The sequence below is a fragment of the Elephas maximus genome, chromosome 1 (assembly GCF_024166365.1).
Source record: "Elephas maximus indicus isolate mEleMax1 chromosome 1, mEleMax1 primary haplotype, whole genome shotgun sequence".
Lineage (NCBI taxonomy): Eukaryota > Metazoa > Chordata > Mammalia > Proboscidea > Elephantidae > Elephas > Elephas maximus.
The window spans coordinates 100,301,399-100,322,542 of record NC_064819.1 but is presented as its reverse complement, the minus strand read 5'-3'; the positions used below and the strand labels follow the sequence as shown (position 1 = coordinate 100,322,542).

The window sequence follows — 21,144 nt, the reverse complement described above, 5'->3', positions numbered from 1 at the left end:
AGCCAGGGAGATTGTCCTATTTATAGTCAAAGAGAGCTTCCTCATTCTTGTTTTTTTGTTTTTTCCATAACAGCATAGGATTCTATTCTATATAGGTGTACCACAACTTATTAAACTAGGTCCCTATAGTTGAGGCTCCTGGGTGGTACAAATGGTTTGTGCTCAACTAGTAAGGATTGGTGGTTTGGACCCACCCAGCAGCACCATGGAAAAAAGGCCTGGTGATCTGTTTCTGTAAAGATTACAGCCAAGAAAACCCTGTGGAGCAGTTCTATTCTTTAAAACATGGAGTTCTCATAAGCCAGAATCATCTATGGCAGCAGGTTTTTTTGTTTTAAAAAAATGTTCTAGATGAATATTTAAGTTGTTTCCAATCAGCTGCAAACAATGCTGCAGTGAATAGCCTTGTACATAGATCATTTCACATGCGTGAGCATCCACCTGCTAGATAAATTCCTGAAAGCGGAATTGCTGGGTCGAAAAGTAAATGCATTTGTAATTTTGATAGAGATGGCCAAATTATCCTCTGTAAAATAGCTCATTCTAACAGCAGCAGACTCTTTAACCCAGTGTCTATGTCTTAATTGACTTTCTTCATCTTTTGTTATCCCTAAATAACAAAGTTAAAACCAGCTTTAGGAAAAACCCAATTTCCCTTTCTGTCCACTGTAATCTGCCGTGCATAGAAGGCCTATTTGATGGCTGGCACTGTGCTGGGTGCTGGGAAACAAAGATGCGTAAGACAGAGGTGCTGGGGTGGGGCTGGGGAAAGAGGGCTATATAAGCAGACATATGCAGGGCATGCCCGTGTGAGTGGGCCAAGGAAGAGCCCCTGACTCTGCCCACCAGGCCCTTAGAGGAGGGCCAGGGCCTGTTTTTCTCTCTGTATCCCAGCAGCTGCTAGAGCACAGGGCATGTAGCAGGCCCTCCTACACACTGAATGGATGAATGATCAAATAACTGAATGTCTGGTATGGAGGGAGGGGGCAGGGGCAGGGGAGCATTGGTCAGGGCAGGTTTCACATAGCAGGAACAGCATTTGAGGGACTATTTGTTGAGGATTGATTTCTCAAAGTGAAATTCTGGGTCAGAGGGACCCAGGATATTTCTTGGCCTCCTGACTCACAAAGGACAGTCAGTGTCTTAGTCATCTAGTGCTGCTATAACAGAAATACCACAAGTGGATGGCCTTAAGAAAGAAATCTATTCTCTCATAGTCTAGTAGGCTACAAGTCCAAATTCAGGGCTTTAGCTCCAGGGGAAGGCTTTCTCCCTTTGTTGGCTCTGGAGGAAGGTCCATGTCATCAGTCCTTCCCTGGCCTAAGAGCTTCTCGACCAGGAACCCCAGGTCCAAAGGACACACTCTTCTCCTAACGCTGCTTTCTTGGTGGTATGAGGTCCCCTGTCTCTCTGCTCCCTTCTCTCTTTTATGTCTCAAAAGAGATTGGCTTAAGACACTACCTAATCTTGTAGATCTCATCAGTATAACTGCCACTAAGCCCTCTCTTTCCATCATGGAGATAGGATTTACAACACATAAGGAAACAAATCAGAAGACAAAATGGTATAGTGCTGGGAATCATGACCTAGCCAAGCTGACAGATATTTTTGGAAGACACAATTTAATCCATGACAGGCAGTTTGATTGGCAAGGGAGGGTGAGTGTTAGGAATGATCGAGGGCAGATCTGAGTGGATGGAGGCTGGCAGTCCCTCTGATCAGCCCTGGACAATGCACACCTCCTGAATTCAGCAGAGGGTCTCTGAGGTGAGACAAAGGAGGAGAAGGGCAGATGGATAGTGAAGGCTGCCAAAGAGAAAGTTCCCCATTTTCCACTCTGGTGCGAACCCAGCCTTGGAGTGGGGAATGACTGCCCTGCCTACCGGCCGCCCCGGATTCCAGGGCACCCTGAGCAGCCCAGAGTCCCCTCCCTCCTGGTGTAGGCTTCAGAAAGAGTGCCCACCCTATGCCCCACCAACCGGATTCCAAACGCCTGAAACCGGTCTGATGGCTTGGAAGCTCCTGGCTGCATCCCCAGGAATGCAGGTGCCCATTTCTCTGTTGGGGGAAGGAAACCAGCATGGTTTCAGCTCTTCTGGTTCATTTCCTAAAATTTTAGAAAGACAGAACAGCAAAAGATTTGACTTTTACAGAAAATCAAGTACTAACTCATTCCCCACCAACCCACCCTGCTTTACAGAAAAGGAAACTGAGGCCCAGAGTGTAGTCAGACAGAGGTCACACAAGAGTGAGAGTCAGTGCTAGGTCTAGAACAGGGCTCCTGTCTCTGAATCCAGGGTTCTCAGTATGGTGACCTAGACGTGGCTCTGGGAAGGGAGCCAGAAAAGGGAGAACAATGCCACAACTGGAGCCAGGGTCAGAGGGGGATGGACGGCAGGTGAGCGAGTAGGGGGAGGGCCATCTACCTACATCTGTCACTGTTGCTGGGTTATAAACCCTCCAGGAATTCCTGATATTCCACTCATGTCCAAGTTCCCTACTTGGAAATAGGTTGGCCAGTATGGGTTTCAGAGAGGCACCAGCTGGAAGAAGTGAGGCATGTGGCATAGAGGAACAGCCTGGCTGAAGGAGGAGGTCGCTGAGCCACCAGCCCAGGAGGCCGCCTTGGAGCTGTCCCAGCTCTGTGCTCCCAGGGGCCCAGGGTAGCTTCTAGCCATCAGCTGGGCAGTGACCCAAGGCTTGTGGGTAATGTTCCTGGGAACCCAGCCAGAGTGGGAAGGGGTGGCAGCTGGCCCAGACCCACCTGTTCCTTGGACAAAAGGTAGGGAACTACTACTTTGACTTCCGTTTAGAAGCTGCTTTGAGAGTTTACTGGAACTTAGTTTTACCTGCATAAAATCCTTAGGAGAGACTCCTTTGGGATTTAGCCTCTGAAATAACCTTTCCTGGGTATTCCTGAATCCCTGGCCCACTCCTTGCCAGGGATTCCTGTCGAGTGAGGAGCACAGGTGTTTCTCTTGGGGCGGAGGAGGAAGAAAACAGTCGGCCTACTGGAGCAGACAGACCTGAACGAACTGATGAAATAACAAACCGCCTCTTACATCAGCGGGTGCTTTCAGGTTCCTTGGCTCCTAGTAATCCTCACAGCACCCCTGTGAGTAAATTTTCTAATTCCACTTTTACAGATGGGCACACTAAGGCCAGAGAAGTCATGTCACTTGCCCCAGGACACAGAGAGGAAAGACCCCAAGGCCAGGGCACTGTGGCTGTTTACCTGGACCAAGCGACTCCTGTCCATTTCAGGTTCTCGCCTGAGGGCCTAACCCCACCCCCACTCCACTCTAAGCCTGGCCGGTTTCTCAACCATAAACTTACTCAAAGAGAAACTGAAAAACTCAAGTTGTTGTTGCTGTTAACTGCCATTGAGTCACCTCTGCTCATGGTGACCCCGTGCACGACGAGATTGGACCGTTATGACCCGTAAGGTTTTCACTGACTGATTTTTTGGAAGTAGATCACCAGGCCTTTCTTCCTAGTCTGGAAGCTCCACTGAAAACTGTTCCTCATCGTAGCAACATGCAGGCCTCCACTGACAGGTGATGGCTGCGCCTGAGGTGCCTTGGCTGGAAATCAGATCCAGGTCCCTCACATGGGAGATGAGAATTCTACTGCCGAACCATCACTCCAGTGTTTTTCAAATGTTTTAGACTGTAATTCACAGTAAGAAATGCATTTAACATCACAATGCAGTAACCAGACACACACAAACACAATTCAAAGCACTTATATAATTTGTAATTATTTTATTTATTTACAAATATGCAAAACCAAAACCCAAGTTTTGTGAAGTCACTCTGCCTGAGACGCACTCTGGCATTTTCTATTCTCTGCTTTTCTGTGCCAATTATTTTTTAAAAAGTGCTCATGTGACTCACTAAATTGATTGCAGGGCCCACTAACGGGTAGAGACTGGCAGTTTGAAGAGCACCTGGGTGGCTAGCAGCTTGGGCTCCCCACGCCCTGTCTGCAGGTGAGTGGAAGCTACCAGTAAGGACTGGGGGGTGCACAGGGAGAGATACACCTGCCTGGATCTCTCCTTCAAGGCATTTACAAGCAGAGGAACAAGACTTCGCAGACACAAAACAAGGCTGAAGCAAATAAAAGGCAGAAAGAATTTCTGTCTATTAAGGACCTACTATGTGCACAGCAGAGCCCTGGTGGTGCAGTGGTTAAGAGTTATGGCTGCTAACCAAAAGGAGCTCTTTGGAACCCTTGGGGCAGTTCTACTCTGCCCTCTAGGGTCGCTATCAGTTGGAATCGACTCAATGGTAACCAATATGTGCACAGCACATTAGCACATGCATCTTTACCCCAGGTAGGGCACTGTGGGCCTTATTCCTGTTTTAAAGATGAGAAGGCTAGTGTTTCATAGGCTGGTAATACTTCCCAGTCTGCCAGCTGGTGCGGCATTTGAATTGAGAATCCCTGACCCGAGTTCATGCTCGACCCCCTGCCCGATTGCCCTTCACGGGTGAAGCAGATGGAGCTGGGCTGAGTTTGGAAACGCTGTCCTGCTGGGTGGATGGGTGATGAGATGAGTGAAGGTCAACAAGGTCATCTTGTCTGGACAAGCGAGAGGAGGAAGTACGCAGGCCGGGCCTCGTTTAGTTCAGAGGGAAGGGAGAGCAGACAGCTTTCCAGGAAGGCAAGGACAGTGATAGCTGGAAGAGCCTCCAGTCTACGTCTGCCATTTCATTGGTGAGAAAACTGAGGCCTGGAGAGGGGAAGTGACAAAATGCTTGCACAAAACTGTATGAGCCAGCTCTAGCACACCCCCAGACCTGCCCCAGTTGGGGTGAGGAGAGTGGGAACAAAGCGGAGGAGGAAGAGAGAAATCCCCTCAGTCACCCAAACAGTACATCGACTGGTAGAAAAGACAGCATGGGTGGGTGTGCTGGAGGGAGAAGGAGAGTCTTCTGGGCCCCCAACAAATCAATGGGGGCCAACCCCTCTGTCAGCCACTTAGTCCCCACCCAAGGCCCTCACCCCTGGGCCATGTCATCCTTCCCTTTGGGGTTTCCTCTGCCCTCCAGGAGCCCCAGGTCTGGTTAGGGTGGTAGATGGGGGTGGTGGCGGCATCCTACAGGAAATCCCCCCCACACCCAACAGGGCGTAACACGGCTTTGTGCACATACCCTCATCCTTGCCCCAGAAGGGAAGCTCAGAGAATCCAGAACATCTTTGTCCAGAGCCTCTGGTCAGACAGTCACCCACATGGGTGCTTCTGTTGAAAGGCCCACCTCAGGGAATCAGAGGGCCCATTTAGTGATACCTCCTAATGAGATTTCCCAGGGAGAATGATGAGGATGCCATGGCCCTTGGTGCTTGATTAGGCCAGGCTCGTGAAAACTTGGACGGCCTTTGGGGGCCCCTTCAGTGCTGGCTGGAGTGGGGGAGGAGGCTGAGGACAGGCCAGGCATGCGGATCCCAACAGTGTGGTGCCTTTAGTTGGTAGGGTGGGGCTCAGCAGGGCAGAATGGGGGGAGCTCTTCTCCTAGGGCACCGACGGTGGTTACTGTAACTGCTCTGGAGGCGACCAGCCCAGACTCAGCCAAAGACACTTTATTTTCTGTAAACGGCGCAGAGGAGGCTGGAGGGATCTGTGAAGAGGTGGCTCCCTTTCTTCCTCTCTGGTCTCTGTCTCTATTTCCTGATCCATTAGGAGGCCAGGGTCTTGCCTGGATCCCTTACAAAAGGCCAGCATGGCTCCTCAGAGCCTTATTCCACAAAAGCCCAGCTGCCTCCCAAAAAGGTCAGGCTGAGAAGTCGCCCAAACAACAACACTCCACTCCAGCCTAGCCTTTCCCTTTCCCTGCCCTGAAAAATGGGCTTAATCATTGCCTTTCCACGCAGTGAAGGAGTGGGAGTTAACTGGTGCGTGCTGAGGGCTCCAAGACTCCCAGTTAAGGCTCTGGAAGTTGGGGAGGGCAATGCCCATTTGTGCACCTATCTCCACTGAGGCTCCGTTTTTTGTTTTTTTTTTTTACTTTTTATTGTGCTTTAAGCGAAAGTTTACAAATCAAGTCAGACTCTCATACAAAAATTTATAGACACCTTGCTTATATAGGCAAGGCACCCTCCCCATGATGGCACAGCACACTCCTTCCCTCCACTCTCTTTTTTCATGTCCATTCGGCCAGCTTCTGACCCCCTCTGCCCTCTCATCTCCCCTCCTGGCAGGAGATGCCAACATAGTCTCATGTGTCTACTTGGTCCAAGAAGCTCACTCTTCACCAGTATCATTATCTACCCCATAGTCCAGTCCAATCCCTGTCTGAAGAGTTGGCTTTAGGAATGGTTTTTGTCTCAGGCTAACAGAAGGTCTGGGGACCATGACCTCTGGGTCATTCTAGTTCCAGTCTGACCATTAAGTCTGGCCTTTTTACGAGAATTTGGGGTCTGTAGGCCACTGCTCTCCTGATCCCTCAGAAGTTCTTTATTATGTTCCCTGTCAGGACAGTCATCAGTTTTAGCCAAGCACCATCTAATTCTTCTGGTCTCAGGCTGACCTAGTCTCTGTTTTATGAGGTAAGGCTGCTTTTTACAATGGTCACTTCATAGGGTGCAATCATCCCCTCACTCTCCAAAGACTCCTTGATCCCACTCTCTATCCCATGTGGCTCTCCTTGAAGGACCGCAGACCATCCTCCAGCTTCGGGGCTTTTTCAGGCCTCTCTCAGGGGTCTGGTGAGCCCCACCTGTGACTTGGAGCTGGGGGAGGCTGGGATCTACTAGCAGGTGATGGCCAACCTTCAGTATGACTCAGGAAGGGTTGGCCACAGGGCTCCAAGCTGGGGGGATGGAGGTTCCAACAGATGGGCCATCTGCCTGGGAAGGCTGACAAAGTTCACCTAGCCAGAATTTGGGAGCAGGACTTGAAGTCCCTTATACTCACCATGCTGTCCCCCACCACAGGGCCCTTACACATGCTGTTCTCTCTGTCTGAGGCATTCTCCTCTTTCTTTTTTTCATTTGATTAACTCCTATTCATCCGTCCTGTCCCAGCCCAATTATCAATTCCTCCAGCAAGCAACCTTCTCCAATTTCCATGTTTACAACAAATCTCTGTGATTACGGTTTCCATAACAAAGAAGGAAAAAAAAAAACAGTTGCTGTCCGAGTCAGCTCCCACCCATGGCAACCAGTGTGTGTCAGAGTAGAACTGTGCTCCATAGAGTTTCCAATGGCTAATTTTTTGGAAGCAGATCACCAGGCCTTTTTTCCAAGGTACCTCTGGGTGGACTCGAACCTCCAGCCTTTCAGTTAGCAGCCAAGTACATTAACCATTTGCATCACTCAGGGATTCCTTCATAGCAAAGGAAGCCTGTTTATTGGAGCACTTGTCACAGTTGCAACTTACTTTTTTGGGACAAGAAAATTAGTTAATGTTCTATGCCAGGAACAGATAGAATGTCTATTTTTGGTCACCATTCATTGAGTGAATTAAATAAGTTGCCACCTCTGTGAGCCTTCCTCTCATGGCATTTTCCACCCAGAGAGCTGTAGTGAGCTGTTTACATGTCTGTCTCCCTAGGACTTGAGGCATCAGGGTGACATGCTGCAGAATGTAGGTAGTGGAGCCAGACTGCCCGGGCTCATATTCAGGCCCTGCCACTAGCTAAGTAATAACCTTGGAAGAGTCACTAAGTTTCTCTTGCCTCAGTTTTCCCAAAAAGGAGGATAATAGGAAATGAGTTACTGCATGTGACATGCTTGGAGCAGGGGCAGGCACGCAAGTGCTCCAATGTTGGTGCTATTACTATATCCGTAGCTCCAGCACCCAGATCCCTGGAGCTGCGGAATAATAGTTGCTCAATAAATGCTTATGATTGGAACAGCAGAGAGTTTAGGGTGGGGTTATGGGGATAAGAAAACTAGGAAAGGGCAGAGTATGAGCCTGCAGGTGAGGATGGAGGGTCCCCAGGGCGAGGAGGTGTTAGACAACCAGAAACCCAGCTGCTCCTGATATCCTCCTACCCTAGCAACACTTCTGTTTGACAGAAGCAGTTCATTCTGGGAGTATTTGTAAACATCCCCATTTGCAATTTGTTCCGATACATGTCATGGTTTCCCCTCAGAGACACTAGACCACCAGTTGGCACCCCCTCCTCAAAGGTCTGGGTTTCAGCTCCACAGAGCCCTCCTCCAAGCTGCCACGTTTTAATACTGTAATTCCAACCTTCGTTCCTCCAGACCGAGTGGTGTGGTAGCTGCTTCCTGTGGTTGTGACCTCCATGATACTCTCAGTGTCTTTTTGCTTTTTCATTTCTTATAATTAGCAATTATTTATAATAGCTTCTCTCTGCTAAAATAACTGGGGTGGTTTCTGTCTCCTGACTGGACCCTGACTGATAGTCATGGAACCCTGAAACCTGAGGCTCAGGGGGATACAGTTAGAAGCAGGAGGCAGGCCCCCCGCACACACTTGCCTCGACTCTCTGGGAAACAGCCTCTTCAGAGCCTGAATGGCCACCCTTTGTCCTAGAGATGGATGTGCTGCAGCAGGAGTATCTAACCAGCCCTGGACAAAACAGGGCTAGCAGTTAAACCACAGAAACAAAGGAGCCCAGCCTCACACGGAGCCGCCTGCTTGGGCAAATGCCAAGACAAACAGCTGTGGCGCTGTGGGCCTGACCAGGGCTGCAGGCTTCCTGGCCTTCCACCCCCCAGAGTCTCTCCTTCCTTGATGCCCCTCAGTGATCAGCACCTTCAGTCTCTTCAGGGTTCTCGGGAACCGGTTGCCCTTCCCTCTACTTGAGAACCTTCTGGTCAACCTTGAAGCCTTGAAGGGCTTGCCCCCTCCGTGCACATCGGAGGCAGTGGAATGCACGTTAGATTCATCGGCATCTTTCAGGAACACTGACGCCTGGGCGCCACCCCCAGCCCAGCATTGGTATTATTAAAGCTCTTCCTATGATTGCACTGTGCAGTCAGGATTGAAATCCACTCAGTTAATAGAATGTGTCATGAACCCCAAGAGACATGGCCCCCCAACTCTCTGTTAACCCATAGGTAAAACCACTCCCGAAGCCAACTCTTCAGACAAAGAATAGACTGGACTATAAGACATAAAATGATACTTGTGAAGAGTGTGCTTAGCTCGAGCAGATACCTGAGACTAAACGGGCAGCTCCTGTCTGGAGGCAGGATGAGAAGGCAGAAAGGGACAGGAGCTGGCTGAATGGACACAAGAAACCCGGGTGGAAAGAAAGAATGTGCAGTCACATTACAGGGAGAGCAACTAGGGTCACATAACAATGTGGGTATAAATTTTTGTATGAGAAGCTAACTTGAGCTGTAAATTTTTACCTAAGGCACAATTAAAAAAAAAAAACAACAAAAGAAGTAGAAGGTTATGACAGTTCTCAAACTTGAAGGTGCAACAGAATCACCTGAACGCTGTGTGAAGCTCTGAGTGTCTGAGTCAGTAGGTATTTCTCACAAGTTCCCAGATAATGCTGGTGCTCCTGGTCCAGACCCCACTTTGGGAGCCGACGGGTATAGAGTAGGACAGGACGGGCCAAAATCCCAGCTCAGCCAGTGCTAGCTGAGTGAACTCAAATGATTTAACAGCTCAGGGCCTTCATTCCTCGCCTCTAAAATGCAGGCGACTATGGTGGTGAAGTGGTTAAGTGCTATGGCTGCTAACCAACAGGTTGGCAGTTCAGATCCGACAGGCGCTCCTTGGAAACTCTACGGGGCAGTTCTGCTCTGTCCTATAGGGTCGCTATGAGTCAGAATGGACTCGACGGCAGTGGGTTTGGTTTTTTGGGTTTTTTTATCCACCTGAGAGGGTTTTATGAGGACTAAAAGACTTGGACAGCTTGAACAGTCTCACAGGATGCCTGGCATGTTATCAGGTCAATGAACGTTAAATTACCAGTACTGTTACGTGTATTAGCAGGAGATAGGACCAGCCCCAACCAAACGAAACTTGTTGCTAAGAAGTCGATTCCAACTCATAGTGACCCGTAGAACAGAGTAGAACTGCCGCATAGGGTTTCCAAGGATCGGCTGGTGGATTCGAAATGCCAACCTTTTGGTTAGCAGCTGTAGCTTGCCATAGCTTTTAACCACTATGCCACCAGGGCTCCTCAGGACCAGGCCAGGCTCCAGAAATCTTGAGTTACAACATGCGTCTCTGACCCATCAGTTTAATCAATGCCTCAGCTTCCCCATCTGTAAAATGGGGATAATGATACCCTGGCTCAGCCCACTTCACCAGCTGTGGAAAGATCAAAGTGTTTTGAAAACTGCAAAGCTTAATAGGCGGAATTTTACTAGAAAGGGGTCAGACAGGTGTGTCCCCATCCTGGAGCCACCAAGTAGGATTTCCTACTCTTCTGCTCTGGAAGACATCTTCACATTCTGTGGAGGAGGAAATTCCGACGCTCCCTCCCTCCAGCTGCCTGCGGGCCTCTCTGCTGCCCTCAGGCATTTGGAATGCCAAGTTGGCATGCCTGAGCTGGGGGAGTGGCTGGTTGGCTCTTCAAACATCTATAGGGAAGAGATAGGGGGTTCCCCACCTCCCATTCCCCCACCAAAAGCCCCACCAATATTTCTGGGGTGGGGGGGCAGGGAGAGTGGAGGGAAGTGACCAAAGTTGTGAAATCAAAGACTTCCTCCGAGGACCTTGCCACACATTTCCCACCCCCAGCGTCCTTCCTCCTTGATCCTCATTCACACGCCCCCCCCCATCCGCCTGCCCACCCACACACCTCGCTGGGGTCTGGGGAGAGGAGTCTGGTAAAAGCTGCACTCCCAGGAAACCCGAGAGGGCAGTAGGAAACAGCTGTTGCGCTCAAGTGAGGCTGGTTTACAACCCTCTTCAGCTCACCTCAGGTATATATTGCAGGTCTGCTAGCATCAGGCTCCCACGCTAGCTAATATTAATGATTTTTGTATTTTAAAAAATACATATTTGGGAGGAATGCCCTCCAAAGGGCTGAGGTCGAAAGAGCTGAGTGTGCTTGGCACTGCGATGTCCTTGGCAGTGAGGATATGAGAAGTAGGCCCCTCCCAGCACTGCTGGTGTGAGGGGCGCTCAGGTTTGACTTTACTGAGGGGCATTTGGCCCTCAAAACAGGTCAAGAGCCCTAAAAATGTACATACTCTGACCCAGAGGTTCATATTGAGGAATCTGTCCTGAGGAAATATCACAGCGATCAGCCTGGGTTGAGCCTTGGCATCAGTGCTGGGTGACTTTGGACAAGTTATGGCCTTACCCTTAAAATGGTGCTTAATAACCACATCCTGAACCCAGGGTGAGGGAAGAAATGAGAGAGAGCCTGTGAGGTGCCCAGCATGCAGTCAGTGCTCCATAATGGCAGTATGTTGGTTTGGGTTTCCCCAGAAGCAGACCCCAAGGCAAGGATTCAGGCCATGAGCCCCGGAAGCATAGGTGGGGGTGTGGGAAAGTTAGCCAGGGAAGGAAGGAAGTCCTTGAAGGGTGCATTCATCAAGCTTCTCTCAGAGTGAGCCATATGCTGAGAAAGTGCCTTGAACTAGACTCAGAAAGGTATGTGCTACCCAGGTACCTAGGTGTCTCTATTCCTTTAAGTCTTGCTTTTAAAATTTCCAGGACTATCTGCCTCTGGAATTCTTCTTACACAGAAGTGAAACTCTCTCTTATTTAAGCCATTTATTTTGCTTTTCTGTTACACACTGCTGAATTTAATCCTTATCTGAAGCTGGAGGCCAGTGACTTTCTCATCAGGAATTGTCCAAGGGACCAATCTTGGTGACCCAATGTCACAGACAGGCATTATGGTGCCAGTGTCACATCTGGGAAACATCTCACCAAGGGACCTTACTCAGCTTACATTCTTCAAGCCTAATTATGCAGTGAAAAAAGCCATCTTGGGTACAGGTTTGTTCTTTTCAACCAAATCCCCAGGTGTCTGGTGTCCCTGGGTGGTGCAAATGGTTAACGCACTTGGCTGGTAACCAAAAGGTAGGAGGTTCGAGTCTACTGAGAGGCACCTCAGAAGAAAGGCCTGGCGATCCATTGAAAATTCTGTGGATCCACATGTGGGGAGATGAAACAGGATCCGTGCCTCACACCATACACAAAAACAAACTCAAAATAGATTAAGGACCTAAATGTGCAAACTGAAACCATAAAATTCTCAGAAGAAAATGCAGAGGCAATGCTCTCAGGCCTAGCTTTTTACAATGGATTATCTAATATAATAACAAAAACACAGACAGCAAAAAAGAAAATAAATAAATAGGACCTCATAAGAATTAAAAGCTTCTGTTCATCAAAAGATTTTACCCAAAAAAGTGAAAAGACAAGCTACCAACTGGGAGAAAGAATATCTTCAGAAACCATATATCCAATAAGAATCTAATAGCCAAATATACATAAAACTTCAACAACTGAACAACAAAAAGACAAATAACCCCATCATAAAATGGGCAAAGGAATAGACATTTCACTAAAGAAGACATTCAAATGGCCACCAAACACATGAAAAGATGCTCAACATCATTAGCCATCAGAGAGATGCAAATCAAAACTGCCATGAGATACCACTAAGATGGCTCAGATAAAAAAAAAAAAACCCAGAAACTAACAAATGTTGGCGAGGGTGTGGGGAAATTGAAACCCTTATCCACTGCTGGTGGGAATCCAAAATGGTCCAGCTGTTACGGAAAACAGTGTGGAGGCTCCTCAAAAAACTAAAAATAGAACTACCATACCCAGTGCCGTCGAGAACTACCATCTGACCCAGCAATTCCACTCCTAGGTATATACCCAAAGACTTGAAAGCAGTGACTCAAAAAGAGACTTGTACACCAACGTTCATTGCAGCACTACTCACAACAGCCAAAATGTGGAAACAACCTAAATGCCTATCAACAGATGAATAGATAAAGAAATGTGGTCCGTACGTACAATGGGATATTACTCAGCCAGTAAGAGAAATGAAGTCTTGATACATGCTACAGTACGGATGGAGCTTGAAGACATTATATGCTGAGTGAAATGTCAATGACAAAAGGACAAATATTGCATGACCTCACTTAGATAAAAAGACCGGAAAAGGCAAATACATAGACACTAAAGTTCATTAGTTGTTACCGGGGGTGGGAGAGAGGGGTAAAAGCAGGCTAATGGTGATGGAAAAATCACATTGATTAAGGGTAGGGTTGCACAGCCGATTACTGTAATTGTTGTCAATAAGTTATACACCTGTAAAAAGTTGAATCGGCAAAAGTTGTGTAATAGATATATTTACAACAATGACAAAAAAAAAAAAAAGAGTAGCTGCTGAGGCTGCTCATGTACAAGAAAAACTTCATGGAATTTGGTTTCTTGCTTTGGCGGTTTAGGGTCATGGTTTCACGGAAACTTCCAGTTAATTGGTCTAATGATGTGTTTAGAGCTTCTGTCCTACCTCCAGTTCACTGGGTAGAGCCTGGGGTCTTAAAAGCTTGCAAGCGGGCTTCCAAGTCACAACAATTAGTGTCCATTTGCCTGGAGCAACAGCAGAAGAAAGGGAGTCAGGAATAGAAGGAGGGTATGGAACATGTGACTAACTTCCTCCATGAACAGCTGCCTCCTTGGCCATGAGACCAGAAGAGATGGATGGTGCCCGGCTTCCGTTACTGGATGTTTTGATCAAAGATTCTGTAAAAAAAAAATCCTCATCCAAATGGGGAAATGCAGAACAGAATTTCGAATTCTCATGACCCCAGGCTTCCTGGAGCCATGAAGCCTAGATGGACCTCTGACTACTGCCCTGAGTTAATCTTTAAACCTTAAACCAAAAATATCCCTTGAAGTCTCCTTAAAACCAAACAATAGTTTAGCTCAACTAGTAAAAAAGGTCTGCCTTGATTGAGCGTTATGCTCTTTTAAGAACTATCTATATGGGATCAAATTGACAGCAGCAATTTGAAAGATTGGATCGAAACCTTAGGGGGGCAGTGAATTTATGTTAATGGAGGAGGAACAACTCAGAAAAGGAGGGTGAAAATGGCTGCACAACTCGAAGAATGTAATCAATGCCACTGAATTATATGCGTAGAAACTTGAATTGGCATACGTTTTCCTGCGTGTATTTTTGACAACAACAAAATAAATAAAATGAAAGAAAACCCTGTGGAGCACAGTTCTACTCTGACACACATGGGGTCCCCATGAGTCGGAATTGAGTCAAGGCAGCTGTTTTTCTTTCGGGCACCCCTTGCTGTCCTCCAGCTGCTCAGACTCACTCTGCACAGCACCTCCACAGGCAAGTCCTCTGTGCGCAGACCCTTCCTACGCTTGTCTTCAAAACTGACCTGTTCCATGCGCTCTTCCTTTGGTCCCTGTTCTCTATTCCACACCAGCTCACACGTCTGACAAGTGAATTCATGTTACTGGGTTAATGTGTCACCCTCACGAGTCACAGATGTGCTTTTCTGATGGGGGCCTTCTGGAGACAAGGCCCGTGCCCAGAGCTGAGTGACGCAAAGATCCCCAGGAAAACAAAGAAGCCACCCTGGTGCTGTCTCACTTCCTCTATTCCACCCCTATTTTCCTCCTTCATCCCATCCACTCCCTTGGCACAGTTGGCCATGGCCACAGGTCCCAACTCAGCAAATGCCAGGACCCCACCCTCCACTGCCACTCTGCCTGAGCTGCTGTACTGAAAGCGAAAGGAGTTGGAACAGACAGAAAAAATAATAAAACCACTGAAAGAGAAGAAACAGCTGGCAGAATATTGGAAAAATTCCCCAGGCGGGAATTCCCAGCCCTCAAGGGCTGCCAGGCTGAGGAAGTTCTTAAAGAAAAACCTTGAAATTCATTCTTGACATTGTTCCCACCTCATGGAGGCCCCTGGCCTGCGTTCCTGCCCTGTTCCAGAGAGAAGCATGTTTTGGAGTTGAGTTCTGGGGGTCAGAGCAGGGCTGGGGTAGGGGGATGGAGGGGAGAATGAGCCTGCCGGTTGGGGGCAGAAGGTGCCTGAGGGTCTGGACCTTCCCTCCAGGCAGAAGGAGGAGGAGGCCTGGCCAAGCCCCTGGTGAGAAAGGAGTGTGCAGGTGTAGGGAGGGGCACTTTACGAGCTGGACCGGCAGCAGCCGGGCAGTGGCCGCCAAAAACTCAAGTTGGCCCCGAGAGCCTACATCCATTCAGAAAACACAGATGAACACTGGAAGAGGTTGAAACAGGGACCTGGTGCGGGTTTCTGGGAGTCTGGAGAGGGTGTGGCCCTGGTTGGAGGCAGGGGGACAATGGCAGTAGAGCTACACCCCCACCACACACACAAAAGCATGGCTCCAGCTGTGCACAGGGGCCTGCAGGCTGGCCACCGATGAAGAAATGTGAAGGGTCCTGCAATCCCACCTGGGGAGAGGGGCGATGGGGAGTGGGAGTGGCCTGGGACTCACCTGAACCCTGAATTTGGGGATTGGCTGTTGGAATCCAGAGAGAAGGACCAAGAACAGACAGTATGTCTTCCAGCTGAGCCTGGGAGGCCCTTGGAGCTCCTCATTGTGGGCTAAGGGCCCAATGCCCCAGAAAGCCTCCGTCACCCCTTGAAATTGCAGTTAATGATAATAAAAGCAATAATCCACAATGAACCTGGTCAGTCAGTCCTCTTTCACCAAGGAAGGAATGATTTATGCCAAGTCCAGTAATTCCAGGCCTGACGAATCTTCCAAGCCCTATCTGACTGATTATTTTGTCTTCATTCACCCCTCTCCCCTGCCCAGTGAGGCTGTGGGCCTGCACCACCCCCCTGAACCCACAAAAGTCCATTCGTCTGCCCCTGCTCAACTCCACACACCACCCCAGATTCATCTTCCTAAAGCCCTGGCTCCCTCCTCCCCCTGCTCAAATTTGCCACCCTGCTCAAATTTGCCACCCTCCAGACTCACCGACGTTACCTGGCCAGCCTGACCTCTCACCACTTCATTATTGCCAGTTGTAGAGGCTTGGAGTGTCATGGTTCAGAGCACGGGCTCCAGGTTTGAACCCTGGCTCCACCACTCAGTGCCTTTACTTCCTCATCTGTGAAATGGGGATAATAGCAATACCAACTTCACATGGGTATTTTGAGGATTAAATAAGTAAATAAATACAAAGTGCTTGAAACAGTGCTTGGCATGCAATGAGCTTTCAATAAATGTTAGCTGTTATTATTTATACTGTTGTTATTCACTAGGATATCCACAGAGGAGGAATTTCTGTTTTGGTTACAACTGTATCCCGGTGGCTAGAACAGTGTCTAGCACATAGTAGATGCTCAATTAATGTTGGTTGAATTTATTGTTGTAAACTCTCTGTTCCAACCAAACTTTCCCAGGACTGTACGTTCCTACCTCTACGCTCTTGCTCACACCACCTCCTCCTGAAGGGCCCTTACCCCAGCTCGTGTAATTCCTACCAGTACCTCAAGTTACAGCTCCAGCCCCCCTCCCCTGGGGAACCCCACCCCAGGCTCAGAACCTGCACAAAACAGGCACTCAGGGAAGGCTCCGCGGTTTGTGGATTGGCTGGGAGTTTTTATACTTTGGCTCCGAAACAGTGTTTCCTCTATTTATGTCCTTTATCTTGTGGCTTTGACATTCAGAGAGGCTTCCCAGGTGTGGCCACCTGAATAACCAGACATGTGGTTTCCCAGTCACCTTTTTGGGCTTCCTAATTGACAAGTTGAGAGACAAGGCATCTGTTTGCCCAAGAAATAGGAGCCAGGCAGCTCTACATCAACAGGCTGCTTTCCGCTCTGGATGGGGGCAACAGCTGCCGAAAACTTGGCTGTTTACACACTAAAAAAAGAAATTCCATGGTGACCAGTTGACTCAAGCCAGCTCTCAATGTGAGACAGTGGTTTAAAAGTAATCCCTGATGACACCAAACGTTCTCCACCCAGTCCTCAATAAAAACAAAAAAGAAAACAAGGGAGAAACTTGAGCAGGAGTAGGCATGAGTCAGTACTATAAATGGCTTGGTGTCCTGCAGAGAGTGGCGGAAGCTGCAGTGGATCTCAAAGGTCAGCAGTCAATAGCCCACTCCAGGCAGGCATGCCTCTGCGCACACCCCTCGGGGGAACGGGAATAAGCCACACTCAACTCCACAGAGCCCCAGACTCACAGCATGGGCCCTCACCCAGCAGAGCTGGGTTCCAACCAGCCCGACCAGTTTTCAAGTTGTGTGGGGTAGAGAATTAGTCTCTCTGAACCTCAGTTTCTTCATCTGTAAAATGGCAAAAATCATCGGGATCTCTAAGGTCAACAGCCTAACAGCCCACTCCAGGCAGGCATGCCTCTACACATACCCCTCCAGGGACCAGATACGCACCGCTTCTTAAGAAAGGTCTTCCTGGAAGGCTGGGGCAGGGAAGGACAAGGCACTGACCTTTATGAGTGCCTGCTATAGACTAGGTGCCCCGCGGGGCTCTCTGCATAGCTTGATTTTGTATTTCCCTCACACCCACCATCTGAGCACTAATTAGATGCTAGGTCTTCTTCTAAGTGCTTTACATACATAGCTCTCTTAATCCTTGCCTGCAGCCGGGGAGGTAGGTCTGATGATTTTTGCCATTTTACAGATGAAAAAACTGAGGTTCAGAGAGGCTAATTCTCCACCCCCACCCAACCTGAAAACTGGTCAGGCTGGTTGGAACCCAGCTGTGCTGGGTGAGGACCATGCTCTGAGTCTGGGCTCTGTGCAGTTCACTGTGGCTGTTTCCCACTAGAGTCTCCAATTCCACCACCATGCTTCTTGCCTCCCAGACACTGCTATCACGTGAACTTTGCTCTCTAGCCCTGTGGACCCAGAAGAAGGGCTTGCTGATAAGAAGGACATCGCCCAGGTTTATTGTTTCCTCCCAGCCTCTCTGGCGACACCTGAGCCCGCCACTTACCTTTCCCTCCCTACACACACTCACACACTCATGCTCACAGTCACAACCCCACACAGCCAGTCACAGTCACTCTCAGACACACAAACAGCAACATCCACACTCACACATTCACATAGACACATTCACACACACTCTCACCCATCTCTGGGGTGTGGATTCAGAAGACTACCAGGCTTGGAGATACACTTTCTAGAAAATCACATTGGCCTCTCCTGACGTCTGTCCCAAACCACTGGAATTACTTTTTTTTTTATTTTTAGCCCATCTCAGGCCTAATAAATCAATGAGCCTCTCTCCAAGGACCACAGTCGCCCCTTCCTGTAACTGCCGGCAAACCTGGACACGCAGTTGGCCTGGAGTTGAGAAGTGGCTTTCTTCCCCAGCTGGATTCCAGGTGCCTGCACTGACCACACTGCCACCTTGTGGCTTGAGCTCAGAATGGCAGGCTCTGCACCCAGGGGTTAACCACTTCCCAGGAAGGTCCTGGAAGCCAAGTGGGCGGTTAGGTGAGGTCTGCATCCAACTGCCCCTCTTCAACAGATGGGCAAACTAAGTAAATGAAGACCCCCTTTTCTTCACCTGACCCTCAGGACCACCAAAAGATCAGACATTTCACAGGCACATCCCGCAGGTTTGGCAACTGGACCAGCACATGGCAGGGTCCTCACAGCAATCAAGCCCACATTGTGATTGATGACCTATTATCATGGAATTATTGGCCAAATCTGTATCTTCTTGACATCCTTAGGATCATTCTAACAGTGGACTTGGCTACGCTGCGTGGCCTCTGATACTAACTAGCCAAGAGACTCCCCTTCCCCAAAGCCTTGGTGGGTCTGCCTGTGGCCCTTGGCCTGCAGCTGGGGTTCATGGAGGTAGGTGTGGCTGACCCTCCCCTCGACTTCACTCACCCCACCTGTGACACTCAGGTCCCTGCCTTTGGTGAGGTAGCCCAGGAAGTGTGCCTATCTTTCCTCCTTGAGCCCAGGGTCAGGGTGTTTCAGGCAGAATGATTCTGTCAGGTCTCTTGTTTTTACTTAATTTCATTTTCGGCCCTAGGTACAGAAGAGGGAGTTAGTCCCGCTCCTCTGCCCCACAGGCAGCCATTCAAAATACTTCTGTTTGTTTGCGTTCTAAAGCGCAGTGCTTTGTGGGCATGTGTCTTTGTTTGCGTAAGTGGTACCAAGCTGCAGATACCTCTCTTTCCACTCGGCGCCATTTTCAAGCTCTGAGCTGCATCTAAATCCAGCTCACTTTTTTCTAACTGCCGCATAGCATTGCATAGTATCTTATTTCAAGACCGGTTTTTTTCATTACCATTTATGTCACACACTGAATGTGTTGTGGATGTACCTGGGAGCAGAGTTAATGGATAAAACATGTCAGAGGGTGGAAGGGATTGGAGTTTAGACTCTGTTAATGCTTATGGAAGGGATGGCACTTTTTAGCCATGAGTTGTGTTTCCTAGAACACAGCTCAGGATTGTGGAATCTGGGTGCCCTTAACTAGGCATGGCCGTCCAGAGACCTGAGCCTTCACCTCAGTTCTGCCACCAACTGACAAGGACTGTCAGCAGGCCCTTCCCCTCTAACCCCTGGGGTTCTCACACATCGAACAGCGGGTTACATTAAGGCCTTTCTAAGCCTGTCTACTTTGAATAGCCCGTGACCCTCGGGTTGTTGTCTAGGATTCTCTACCACCAGCCCTAGAATTGATTATTTATCTAATAGGTTCTTATCAAACACCTGCTCTGAAGCCAGAGCATCTAGCTTCCAATCCCAGCTCCCCTACTTGCTGTTGTGTGACTCTGGGCAAGTTACTTGTCTGTGCCTGTTTCCTAAAACAGAGACAGTACTAGCACCTATGCTGAGGGTTGCTGTGAAGATTAAAGAAATTACAGTAATACCTGCAAACAGTCCCTGGCACCTACCAAGTGCTTAGTAAAGGTTATTGTTTTTCCATGTAGTCTCCAAATAGCTCAATGAATAGTATTAATTTTACAGATGAAGAGATCAAGGCTCAGGGAGCAAAGTAACTTGCCCAGACTTGCGTGATGATGTTCCCAGGAGCAAAAGCTGACTCTGAGAGCTGAGCTCTTCCACCAGACTCCCGACCTGGTTGCCTGCTGTGCTCCCTGGAGACTTTATTCCAAACCTTCCTGCTGCTGAGCTGAATAACGAGAAGTAACCCTGGCCCTGGTGGTCTTCAAGTCCTCGTCGGCATCCATCTGTACCAGGACCTTTATACCCACCAGTCCTTTCTGAGAAAGAACCCAACCCCTTGGGTGCCCACGTTCACCAAGCAACCTCTGAGCCAGTGTGAATCCCAACGTCAGGCCTGCTGATAGCCCTAAGCACACAAATGCCTGGAAGGGCACAGGCCCGATGAATTACTCAGGCCTTAGGGTCAGCAGTTCGAATTCACCAGAGCGCTCCTTGGAAACTATGGGGCAGTTCTATTCTGTCCTATAGGGTCACTATGAGTCAGAATTGACTCGACAGCAACAGGTTTGTTTTTTTGGTTTTTGGTATGCACTTGCAAGGAGCCCTGGTGGTGCAAGGGTTAAGTGCTCAGGTGCTAACTGGAAGGTCAGCAGTTCAAGAAAGATGTAGCAATCTGCTTCTGTCAAGATTTCAGCCTTGGAAACCCTATGGGGTAGTTCTACTCTGTCCTATAAAGTTGCTGTGAGTTAACATCGACTTGATGGCAATAGGTTTTCTTGTGTTACGCGCTTACAGGAGCCCTGGCGGTGCAGTGGTCAAGGGCTCGGTTGCTAACCAAAAGGTTGGAGGTTCAAACCCACCAGCCACCCCTCGGGAGAAATATGTGGCAGTCTGCTTCTGTAAAGATTACAGCCTCAGAAACCCGATGGGACAGTTCTACACTGTCCTGTAGGACCAACTATGAGTCGTAATCTACTCGATGGCAACAGGTTTGGAGTTTTGGAATGCACTTACCGTTTTTCCTTTCCCTCCCAGTAAGATGACCATCTATACTTACCACCGTCAGAAAGAAACAGCCTTGTTTTTTCCTGGAGTCACAGAATCCTGGAATGTCAATGCTAGAAAGGACCTCGGAGACCATGGGGACTTGATGTAGCAAATTCTTTTCCTGTCACGGGCTGGTTCTGCCTGAAGCAGTGGTTTGAGGCCATGTCAGCTGGGCTGGAAGGACGCCGTGGTCATTCGGTCCAGGGGCACAGCATGGAGAAGCGGGCAGGCTCTCATGCAAGGCCTGTGCCACCCTTAGCCCAACTGCCCCTTCT

The 21,144-nt window shown here is 48.9% G+C and overlaps 1 long non-coding RNA gene across 1 annotated transcript; it reads right to left on the bottom strand.

Moving 5' to 3' along the window:
- Positions 1-1,553: 1,553 nt before the first annotated feature.
- On the bottom strand, positions 1,554-2,648 carry LOC126070866 (uncharacterized). The gene is made up of 3 exons (XR_007516326.1): positions 2,431-2,648; positions 1,980-2,107; positions 1,554-1,762 (listed from the first exon to the last, which is right to left on the bottom strand). It is a non-coding gene; the product is annotated as an uncharacterized LOC126070866 (long non-coding RNA).
- Positions 2,649-21,144: the final 18,496 nt, after the last annotated feature.